The sequence below is a fragment of the Podarcis raffonei genome, chromosome 13, assembly GCF_027172205.1.
Source record: "Podarcis raffonei isolate rPodRaf1 chromosome 13, rPodRaf1.pri, whole genome shotgun sequence".
Lineage (NCBI taxonomy): Eukaryota > Metazoa > Chordata > Lepidosauria > Squamata > Lacertidae > Podarcis > Podarcis raffonei.
Genome location: NC_070614.1, coordinates 27,169,312 through 27,181,617, shown reverse-complemented (window position 1 = coordinate 27,181,617; position 12,306 = coordinate 27,169,312). Strand labels below are relative to the sequence as shown.

General features: G+C 45.4%; 1 protein-coding gene across 1 annotated transcript in view; it reads right to left on the bottom strand.

The window, feature by feature from the left end:
• The window catches only part of IKZF3 (IKAROS family zinc finger 3), a 59,758-nt gene that overhangs the window by 28,944 nt on the left and 18,508 nt on the right, over positions 1-12,306 (bottom strand). The gene's annotated exons all lie outside the window — the stretch shown is intronic.

Below are 12,306 nucleotides of genomic sequence, written 5' to 3'. Positions count from 1 at the left end.
AACTGTTTGAAACTCCAAAGACAGCTGCTTTTGGCATTAGAGTCACCTCTGATTGAAAGTCTTTAAGCAGCAACCCATTGTACACAACCTTGCAATACCACCTGGGTCGAAGGGATGGAGGCTACTTCTGTGTGCTGGCTTTTCATCACATGGCCCTAAAAATACTGGGGGAAGGCTCCACCGAGCACTTCAGAATTAGGTCTCTTTGAGTCTTGTTTGTTTTATCTAGAAGACATCCAGAACCAAAATGATCCAGGCACCAGGAATGGAATTTGCTATTTATCACAGGGACGAGGGCCAGATTCAGGTTTGAGGCTACTAAAGGTAATGGGGCCCTTTATATGTCCAGCTGTCCTTTGTCAACAACAAATTGCCACTGTTTTTTGTGTTGAATATATGCTATATGGTAATTTATGGACCTAATAGGAGCCTACACAAAACAAAACACTGGTGTAGGTTTTATTTTATTTGTTTTTTATCTTATATTTTGGAAATGTACATCCAGTTTTTTCCCTTTAATTTTTTGGGGGGAGAGTGGGGCCCTAAGATATAGCCTGTTGAGCTTATACATAAATCTGGCACTGACAGGCATAGACCAATAGGAGTGTTGGTGGGAGTATGTGTATGGTGCTTAACTCTTCCTCTGCCAGATATTGTTCCGTTCCAAAATCACCTCAAGGTGCCTGCTTCCCCTCTCAGGGCTGATGCATGTGAACCCTGAAGAAGGAAAATCAACCTGTGGGCAGGATCTGAGCCAGAATAGTCAACAGGGAAAGCCCTCCCTCCCACCTTCTCCTGAGACTGCTTGTCATTTTTTCTTTTTTTAAAGCCTCAACACTAAGACTTCATTAAACACATTTGTTTATAATGGATGAGTTGCCCTGAAACACCTCATGCTTCATTTAAAAACAGCATCACGCTGTAGCTGTAAAGGTAATATTTCTGTAGGTAGGGGAAAGCCCGCTTCTCGCTCTATGGCCAACAGAATGAGTTAAGCAAAAACTTGTAAACGATGCAGAATTACACGAAATAAGTCGTGCAAATTCAATTTACATAATATATACATGAGCACAGTTCAACTTCTCTATGAATGAAATTTAATTTGCCCCCCCCCCCCGCAAAGAGTTACACGTAGCCCTTCCCATTGCATTCAAGTCTTTGAAAAGCTATGGTGAGTCTATGCAACTGGGACCTGAAAAAAATAAAATAAATAAATAAATGCTGCAGTGTAAAGTCTGTCTGTTCAGGTTCCCAATCATTGCATTTCTTTCCCTCCCAGTTTTCCATTCCCCTTCCTGTCGTTCTGTGCCCACTGAACACGTTCGGTCCTCATTGGACAGCTTTGGATTTTTGAGAAACCTGCCTAGAACACAAATCATGGTGGAAGCTCCATAAATAGGTCGTCTGGAGAAGCCCGTAGAATCTATTGGCTCATAGGATCATTTCCACATAAGGCAGGTATGGAGAAGCTGTGGACCTCTAGATGTTGCTGAACTATAGTTCCTATCAGGCCCACCAAGGCTTACCAATGGCCAGGGATGATGGGAATTGTAGTTCAGCAGCATCTGGAGGGCCAAAGGATCTGTGCTTAAGAGTTGCACATGGCCACTACCAGAGAACTGACTACTTTGGAAGCAGCTGGGAGTATGACGCAGTGCATCCATCACCACAACTGTCTTGAAACAAACATAGGAAGCAAAATCCTATGCATGTTTACTTGCTGGTAAGTTCCACTGTGTTCATTCACTAGGGCACACTCCCATGTAAGTGGAAATAGGATCACAGTCTTAGTAACAATTGTGGAGTTTACCATTCATTGCCTTTCTGTAGCAGATGAAATTTGAGGGACTCCATAATAAATGCACATGAAGGACAGCTGGTATGTTGAGCTTGTTGAAGAAATCTTGGGTGGCCAGGAGTGGACTTTTGCATTAAATGATCATTTAATACAAAGGCCCAGTCCTGGCCACCCAAGCTTTCTTCATGTCAGCAGCCCAGTTTAGATGTAAACGTTTTCTTCTTCTTATCGTTGAGCAACTAGGAGTCAGAACAGGGGGCGGCAACCTAAGGCCGTTTAACCGGCCCATGGACCTCCAGCGCGGAGCAGAGCGGGGACTGCCTTCCGTGATGCTGGCTGGGTTCCCATTGGCTGCAGGAAGCTCAGCCCACCAAGGCGTCTGCAGGACTATGAACTGGCCAAGCCACAAAAACTTTGCCGACCCCTGAGTCAGAAAGTCTTTGCCAGTGTACTGCAAACCACACAGAGATCTACCAGTAGATCCCAAACTATCTTCTGTCTGCTCCCAGCTCTATGGTTTGAGAAAAGTAGCGTGGGGAGTGAATGTATCAACTTCTGAAGATATGCTTTGATTGCAGAATATGGTTTCAGACATCCTCACTGGATATGCACAGTGACTACCTCTTGAGGTTTTTGTATGGGTAGAGTTTACTAATCGTATGTGTTTGCTTGAGGAGCATCTGCATGTGTGGGGCCAAAGGAGAAGGATCTTGGCAGTTGGACGAAACCAGTCAAGGAGAAACAAGTTTTTGCAGCTGGCTGATAAGAAGGAGCCTTGAGGGAAAAAAGGCTAAGCTGTTGGTTTTTGGAAACCATACAGACCAGCACTGGGCACCTGGGTGCGTGCCTTCCTCCCAGTTTGCACAATGCAAATAAGTAGATGTCCTAAAGAAGGGTGGGGAAATCTGCCAGTTTCTGTTTCTCTGGTTTCTAGTTTCTCCAATGTTAAGTTCTTTTCTCCACATTTCCACATCACTCCTCAGGAAAAGTCATCGGCATTTTGCTATGAATTTATCCAAGCGCGCACACATTTGTATACATATTTTTGCAAAGCAATTTCCCCTATAGTAACACATTTCTGTATATTGTTTTCACTAATATACACATTTTAATGATGTTTTATCCCCAGCATATGCACTTTTGCACACATTTCTTGGCTGATGAACTGCATATGCAAAAACATCAGAGAAGTGCGAATTTCAAAGAGTGGCTCTGTTTGGATTGTACTGTTTTGGAAATGGCAAATTAGATAGGTTTGCCTTTAAATGCGAACTGAATACCCTGGCATCCCTAGTTACAAAATCACACTGCACAAGTCCATGGCACTCTCCACTCCCAAGGAAACTGACTGTGCAAAAGGCTGACCCAGGTTGGGGAAGTGGAGACATGAACAATACAACTCACCTGCTTTGGGATTCTGCCTGTGGGAACCTCTTTGCAAGATTCTTACTGAAAATTCCTCCTAAAGAAAAATACCCGCCTTTTGCTTTTCCTTCAGGCCATCTGCCTCTGCCTAGTGCATCTCTCTGCCCCTGATTCACTTTTGATAAGGAACTGAAAGGATGCACCTGAGCCCTCCTGACTGAAGCCCCAGCCATGCTCTAGTGCTCGAAGGTTCCCCCGAGCAAAAGCTTGAGCGATTTTTCAGTTTGCATGTAGGTGCTTTCTAAAAAAGCATGACGGGAAACATGCGGACCAACATGCAGAAGGTGCAGAAAGCAGAAGCTGTGAGAAAAGAGCAGTTCGGTGACAAACCCTGTCTTCACTGGCAGGAGGTAAAGGGAAGAGAGAATAGCCCAGCCTTGCTCAGTGAGGCTTATATGTGTCTTGAAAAAGCGACTCGATTTGAAAACCTTTCACTTGCGCTTGGCTATGAGTTAAGGCAGGCATGTCCAAAGTTCGTTTTCGGGGCCTAATCTGTCAATTGGTTTAATCTGGCCCCCAGGTTAAAACCCTGAAAAAAAGGTCAACAACTTTTGGGGAAAATCCTAAAAAAGCTCAACAACCTTCAACCCTAAAAAAAAGTCAACAACTTTGGTCGGCCCTCAAGCATGTTCACTTCATCAAATCTGGCCCTCTTTGAAAAAAGTTTGGGCACCCCTGTTAAGATCACCAGGAGAGCTCTGCCTATTGAGAATTCTGAATATCCCCTCCCCAACAGGCCAAGGAAGCTGGAGGGGACAGAAACCATGGCCTTACCTACATATTAATTTACTTGGTAAGAAGTGTCACACAATTCAACAGGATTTACTTCTGTATAGACAAAGGGACACTGGAAGCTGCTTTATTTTATGTCAAACCACTGGTCCTAGCTCAGTGTTGTCTACACCAGGGGTAGCAAAGCGGTGCCCTCCAGGCGTTGCTGGACTCTGTATCCCATCATTCTCAGCAAACACAACCAGGGATGGTAGGAGTTGGAATCTAACAGCATCTGCAATGCACCATGTTAGCCACTCCAGTCTACACTGACTGGCAGCAGGCAAGGGATTCTCCCGACTCTACCTGCAGATGCTGAGGACTGAAGCTGGGATATTCTGGATGCAAAGCAGATACTTTACTGCTGAGCTGCAGCCCTTCCCAGTGCAGAGGTTTGCATTGTGAGGCTGCAATTCTGAGCACATTTAAATGCTGGTGAGTCCTATTGGAATCAGAGAGCCTTGCTGCCAAATAGATGTGTTTAAAATTGCACCGACAAAGACAGAGGAACTGCTGCCTGCCTTTCTCTATCTCTCACCATCTCTCTTCTTAACAGCCACTTGTATCTGCTCCTCACCTTTCCAACTTCCATTTTTTAACAAAAGTCACTGCGATGGTTCTGTCTCATTCCGTTTATATCTAGACAACAACATCCATCATTCCTAACCAGCATGGTCAGGGATGATGGGAGTCAGTGCCGTAGCTACTGGGGGGGGCTATCCATTTTTTTGCCTCAGGTGAAACCTCCAGAGGGGTGCCCTTGAGGCTCCCAGCCTGTGTACAAAAATGTGTGGGGTGGGTCTTTGACCCGGGTGAAATAAAGCCTTGTTTTGCCCCTGCTGGGAACTGGGATTCAGCAACAGCTAGGGATTTGTGGTTGGTCAAAGGCTTCAAAGGTATCACAGCATTTACACGCTGAGACCACAATCTAGAGAACTGAATTTCCTCCCTCAGCCCACTCCATCCACAGGAGACAGGATGAAAAAACTGGAGGGGAATGTGGCACCGCTGGCCACCTTTCTACAGCTGGTTAAGAATCTTTGTTTGACTCATCACTCCTTAGCATGAATTGTTCAAGATGCTCCCACTCCCAACTCCTGTGTAAAACCAGTCACTGAAAAAGAGGGAAGACGAACAATGGAGGAAGGCCGCCAGTGGTTCTGTGACCCCATCCAACCGTCCCTGCCTGCTTGTGCGTACATGTGGCTGTGGAGGGGAGGCTTAAAGTTAGGATTTGCAACCGTCAGAGCCTTTCACACGAGGAAGGCAACACACTGCCACACGCTCAGGGCTGATTCATACATTGGTAGAGCAAGGCAGAAGCCGCTTCTCCGGGGTCCCTTCCCACTCCACTCCACGCTAATGTCAGCTTTTGAAAAACCATGTCATTCCTTCCACCCATGGAGCTCTGACACATAACTGTTACGGGTGGAGCAGTGTAGGAAGAAAAAAACCAGAGGAAAACCTTACCTATGCTGTTGTGACAAGAGTATGACTCAGCCCCCCCCCGTCTTGTTCATGCCTCCTCAAGCTTTCCCCAAGGCAAAGGGTACATCCACACTAGGTGTGGGTGGTTAATGTGTAATTCCCATTCTTCGTCCCATGAGGGGAAATTGACATGATGGAAGATGGGGCACATGTTGAAGGGTGGGAAGTTATGAGGCTTACGGTGAGAGAGAACAATGAGTGGGCAGTACTAACAGTGAGTGGGCAATTGCCAATTCATTTCCGAGCACAATTCAAGGTGTTTAAAACCCTAAACGGCAAAAGACCCAAATACCTGAAAGATCGCTTCCTTCCCTACAGACTTTCTTGGGTGTTAAGATCAGCAGATTAGTCATTCTGTCACCCTCAGAAATTTAGCCAGGGTAGTCTGGGAGAGGGAATCCTTTATGTCAGCTCCTAGGTCAGAGTTTTTCATGTTGGCAACACACTTTTTAGACATGCAACATTTCACAACACAGTAATTTAGTTTTACGAGCAGACCAGAGGTTAAATGAACATATTCCCAGCCCTGAGAGGAACACAACACACCTAAACACTGCAGCTGACACACTAATGTGTCGCAACACACAGTTTGTAAAGCTCTGTCCTAGGTTGCAGAATTCCCTCTGTTTTATGTAGTTTCCATCATATGCTGAAGACAGACCTCTTTACCCTGGCTTTTGACACCTGATATATTTTCAGAACTTACCCGATTCCTGTAATATAATTTGATTGTTTTTAATTCTGAATTTTAAACTGTTGTTGAAAGTAAAAACTGTTGTTTTTACTTTCTTGGGCTCCATGATCACTGCAGATGGTGACAGCAGCCGCGAAATTAAAAGACGCCTGCTTCTTGGGAGAAAAGCAATGACAAACTTAGACAGCATCTTAAAAAGCAGAGACATCGCCTTGCCAACAAAGGTCTGTATAGTTAAAGCTATGGTTTTCTCAGTAGTGATGTATGGAAGTGAGAGCTGGACCATAAAGAAGGCTGATCGCTGAAGAATTGATGCTTTTGAATTATGGTGCTGGAGGAGACTCTTGAGAGTCCCATGGACTGCAAGAAGATCAAACCTATCCATTCTTAAGGAAATCAGCCCTGAGTGCTCACTGGAAGGACAGATCCTGAAGCTGAGGCTCCAACACTTTGGCCACCTCATGAGAAGAGAAGACTCCCTGGAAAAGACCCTGATGTTGGGAAAGATGGAGGGCACAAGGAGAAGGGGACGACAGAGGACGAGATGGTTGGATGGTGTTCTCGAAGCTACCAGCATGAGTTTGACCAAACTGCGGGAGGCAGTGGAAGACAGAAGTGCCTGGCGTGCTCTGGTCCACGGGTCACGAAGAGTCGGACACGACTAAATGACTAAACAACAACAAACCTACCCTTGGACCTCCTGGTGAAGTGTGGGTGATAAATTGATTAACAACAAAAACTGAAACATGGGTGCAGAGGGGGATGACTTTGGATCTTGTCTTGTTTTTCATTTAAATAACTCATTTCTAGGGTGATGCCTCAGTGAACCCAGACAGACGGTGAACACCTGGTGGAAATTTCACTTACTAAAAATACCAACCAAACTTTCCGAATTCCTTGGCAAGGACGAAGGCTTATTGCCAAAAAGCTGGCCTCTCTTAAAAGAAAATAAAAAACAGGGGAGAGACAAAATAAGAATTAAGCAAACTAGATGGGGGGGCGGGTAAAGAAAAGATATTCAAATATTGAAAACTCATGCTTCCATCGTGGGAGGTCTATAGTAGGGAAGAAACCCAGTTCAGTTCGCTCTGAAAAGGCAAATCTACCCAATTCGCACTTCCTGAAGCAATACGCGAACTGAAACAAAGTCATTCTTTGAAATGGGCGCTTCTACAAATTTCGCAACGAAGTTCTCCAACCAAGGAATATATACTGAAATGCCTAGACTGGCTAAAGGGTGCACAGAATGCATATATAACACTTAAAGAACGTTAAAAATTGTACTGTATTAGGCAAAGCTTCATACATCAATGTGCATATGAGCAGAATGCAACACTAAAATGCTGATAAATCTTCATAATAATTTTTTAAAAAAATAAAATAAAAAATAAGAACTTGCAAGTGATGGGGGAACGTGGAGAACTCAGCTTAATGTTTGAAAAATGAAAAACTGAGAAGAACAGCCTAGTTTGAAGGCACCGGAAGTGATTTTGTCTCAGAAAATGCGACCTATACTAGCAATGGTTTTCAAATTCTGCAGCTTCAGAGAATCCATTCCAGACGAAGTTGTCTGCTGATGAATCCTTGAATGCTGTGGAGGGTTCTGGGCCACGTTCTCAGCACAGGTGGGGTTCAGGCATCCCAGGCCCACTGGGACTAATTGCTGCCGCACGAGAACCCCAAATGTACTCCAGAATATCCCCAGACACTTTGAAATATAAATGGTGCTGGTAGTGGCAGCAGCAGCAGATGGTAAGCTGCCTTCCATAGAAATTTGTCTCCCATTACTAGATCTGTTGGTGAGGTTCTTTGATAAGCCTATGAGGAACCCTAGGATTCTCAGAAATGTAGCTTGAAAAACACAGCACAAGCCTATTAAGACCATCAGTACTTCCATCCAAAGAACCCTGGGAATTAGTCTAGGTGGAAAGGTTGTTGTTGTTGTTTAGTCGTTTAGTCGTGTCCGACTCTTCGTGACCCCATGGACCAGAGCACGCCAGGCACTTATGTCTTCCACTGCCTCCCACAGTTTAGTCAAACTCATGCTGGTAGCTTCGAGAACACTGTCCAACCACCTCGTCCTCTGTCGTCCCCTTCTCCTTGTGCCCTCCATCTTTCCCACCATCAGGGTCTTTTCCAGGGAGTCTTCTCTTCTCATGAGGTGGCCAAAGTATTGGAGTCTCAGCTTCAGGATCTGTCCTTCCAGTGAGCACTCAGGGCTGATTTCCTTAAGAATGGATAGGTTTGATCTTCTTGCAGTCCATGGGACTCTCAAGTGTCTCCTCCAGCACCATAATTCAAAAGCATAAATTCTTCGGCGATCAGCCTTCTTTATGGTCCAGCTCTCACTTCCATACATGTATGGAGGTGGAAAGGTTAGGGAACTCTAATAAAGAGTGCATGGAGAGCGTCTGGAGCTCTGTATCTACCTTGTTCCATCTCCAGCTTCTCTTTACACAATACATTAATCCCAGGTAACAGAGCTGGGAAGGACTTCTGCATGAGACTTTGGAAAGCTGCTGCTCATCATAACAGACAATATGGGCTGGACTGGGCTAGCATAATGCAGCTTCCCAAATTCTGATGTCTCGCCTTCTTTAAGGGCCACGCTTCAGCGTTTACAAAGTAACAAAAATTGGGCAAAATTCATTAAACAAATCTCTCGCATCCGCAACAATCCCCCACTGTGAAAGGAGGGGCTTTAAAGTGCTTGGAGACAGCACTTTTTGGGGAGCTCATATTATTCTATAAACAGCCTATATACATGGGCAAAGAGTTAGTGCGCTGCATATTTTACCCATGTCATAACAACTCCTAGGCACGTTAGTTAATAAAACAAAGGAAGAAAACACAGAGAATTCACAGAGCCCTGCCTGACTTGTGAGTTTCAAATCAGAAACCACAATCAAAGGAAGACGGTGCCAATACAGTAAGTTTCAAGTTCCACAGTAGTGTGTGTTTTTGAAATCCTTTATGAAATCCCCTGTTAAATGAGCCTCTGCAGAAAAGGACTTGCTGAAGTTGCTAGATACGCTTCTCCCCCTCCCAATTTTGTCCCACTAGCAGGACGAGGCAAGAGATGCGATATTCTGATTATAATAAAAAACACAGCACTTCCTTTTCTAGCACAGCCACACGTCTAAGGCGACGGCAGCTGGAACCTCAACCAAGAGGACTTTGGGCAGATGCTTCCATTTTGCTCCTGTCTTTTCTCTTGCTCTTTTCACAGACACCCATAAAACAAAACCGCAGCACACCTACCGGCTTAAGGTCCAAGGTATCTTGCCCACACACCTTTCCCTATTTTGCACAAACACAAACAAACAAACTTACAGTGCTGACAACCTCTAATTCAGGAGTTCATAACTTCACTAGCTGGGAATCCAGATTTGAAAATGGGACATACCTATACATGCAAATATATATAGGAGGTAAGGAGTTCCTGAACCCTGTGGCTTAAAAGCTCTCAGAGAGTAAAATTTCCAGTGGCAGCTGTGATGGAAAAGAGGACAAGGACTCCTGTACCTTTAATAGTTGTGCAGAAGAGTGGATTTTAGCTGGTATAGATAAACTTGTCCTTGCTGGCACAAGGAAAGCACAAGACCAGTAACAATGCTATGATAAAAGTTCAGAAGTGTCCAGAAGATCAGGGGTCATCCCATGACAGAGTTCAGAAGCGGCAGTTCTTTTTCAGAGAAGGACCATTTGGGCCCTTGTGAAAGTACCCACCTGCTCCTGTGAGCAGGCCGTGGATGCAGCAGTTGATTGTAGACTCTGTGGTGCTCCTGCGGCACCCACACAACATTGCCCTTGCCAAAATGCCTTCACGTATTTCCCTCCCCCCATTTAATCCAGAATTGCTGTTCCTGCATGTGTGAACATCACTGGGCACGGTTAACTGTTGTGGGAATGCCCTCCCAATTCTGTGCACTGCTAAATGCCCAAGAGCATATTTATATAAAACATGGGTTGGCCTTTTGTTCCCGATAGTATATTCTATTAAACAAAACAGAACTTTTATTCCCTTTTTAGCTCAAACCCTATTTCTGGTAAGGCAGGTGATGTCACTCGGAGCCACTGCCATGGGAGGACTTAAAGGGGAAGTTCACGATCTTCCTGATTATCTCCTTAGCCGCTTATCTCTGCACTTGGTGCAGACAGTTGCAGTCCTGCTAACTCCACAGATACAACAGAGATAAAGGCAACGTTTCCGGACTAACTTCTGTTAGTGCAAAAGAAAAAAAGAAAAATAAAGGTTTGTCTGGTATTGGGGATTGCTAATAGGCTGCACTGAGAAGGTGGGGGACAGTGGCAGGTCATATATGTTCCCCCCTCTGTCAAGTTAAGGTAAAGGTAAAGGACCCCTTGAAGGTTAAGTCCAGTCAAATATGACTATGGGGTTGCAGTGCTCATCTTGCTTTCAGGCTAAGGGAGCCAGCGTTTGTCCACAGACAACCTTCTGGGTCGTGTGGCCAGCATGACTAAACTGCTTCTGGCACAACAGAACACCGTGACGGAAACCAGCACGCACGAAAACGCCGTTTACCTTCCCGCCATAGCGGTACCTATTTATCTACTTGAACTGACATGCTTTCAAACTGCTAGGTTGTCTGTCAAGACAGAAAGAAGGACAGACCTCCTGCAGTCCATGTGGCTGTAAGAGGCATGCAGAAGCAGGATTTCAGCAGCTGCAGCTTATCATGTGCAATGGTGAGAAAAGCAACATTTGTTGAACTCCCTTTTTTATATAGCTACAGAAACCCTGGGTGAATTCTCACTCGACTGGTGCCTAGGCTGTACCACTTCCACAGGAAAAAGGCTAGGCTAGAATTCTGCTCCTCAAAGGGCAACTTTTCTGTCGTGTTAGCTCTCTGCTACCACTCACAGCCAAAAGTGATACAGTCCAGGCAGACAGAATTAGGCTTATGTCTCAGAGGTGGCCCAATACATTTTGGTGCACCGCCTCCCACTTGGTTAGCAGCTCAATGGCAGAGTTTGCACGCAAAAGGTCCCAGGTTCAGTCCTCAGCATCTCCAAGTAGGGATGGGAAATGCTCCTGTCTGAAAGACTGAGAGCCTCTGCCAGTCAGACAATACCAAGTAGACAATACCAAGCAAGGTGAACCAACAGTCTGACTTAGTACATAGCTGCTTCCTGTGATGTTCTCTTCCTCTGAAGCCATACTGAAGTTAATGGGAACTCTGCAAGGACAAATTGGATTGACTTCCATGACTCCGAATTCTGTCTCATTTTGTCACCCCGTTTCTTCATCTTAAAGGTAAAGGTAAAGGGACACCTGACCATTAGGTCCAGTCGTGGCCGACTCTGGGGTTGCGGCACTCATCTCGCTTTATTGGCCGAGGGAGCCGGCGTACTCCTTCCGGGTCATGTGGCCAGCATGACTAAGCTGCTTCTGGCGAACCAGAGCAGTGCATAGAAACACTGTTTACCTTCCCGCCTGAGCAGTACCTATTTATCTACTTGCACTTTGACGTGCTTTCAAACTGCTAGGTTGGCAGGAGCTGGGACCGAGCAACGGGAGCTCACCCTGTCGCAGGGATTCGAACCGCCGACCTTGTGATTGGCAAGTCCTAGGCTCTTACGTGGTGACAAAGCTCCGTCTACCTTGTTTTCCTGTCTCTGTGTTGTTGTACCCATAATGCCTTCTTGATTCTGCCCACTTGATCCTTCCCTCACTTTTTTTTTTTGCTGTGGGGGAGAAATCTGATTAGGAACTTAACCCACCACCCAAACCCTAGAATGAAACTTTTTCTAGAATGCCTTTGGCTGTGGAAGACTCAGTAATACATATCCCATAAACTTCAGCGCCGGGGTGGGGCTCTTGGTTTTGAAGTCTGATCTAGAGGTGAGAGAACTCTGAGACTGTACCTGTGCCCACCTCCTTCTCTCCCCTCCCCCACACCATCACCCAAGTGGCAGAGAGGAGAGAGACAGCAGATCCCAGCAGATACAGAAGGGAAAGAGAGAAAGGAGCTGACACTTTCAAAATGGTTCCCAAGGATGTCAGGGAATTTTGAAGGTTAGTTGGCTTCATTTTTTTAGTTGGCTCAATAAACTCAAGGATAGATGTTCAGCTACTATTACCATCATCTGTGAACCTATGGCCGCG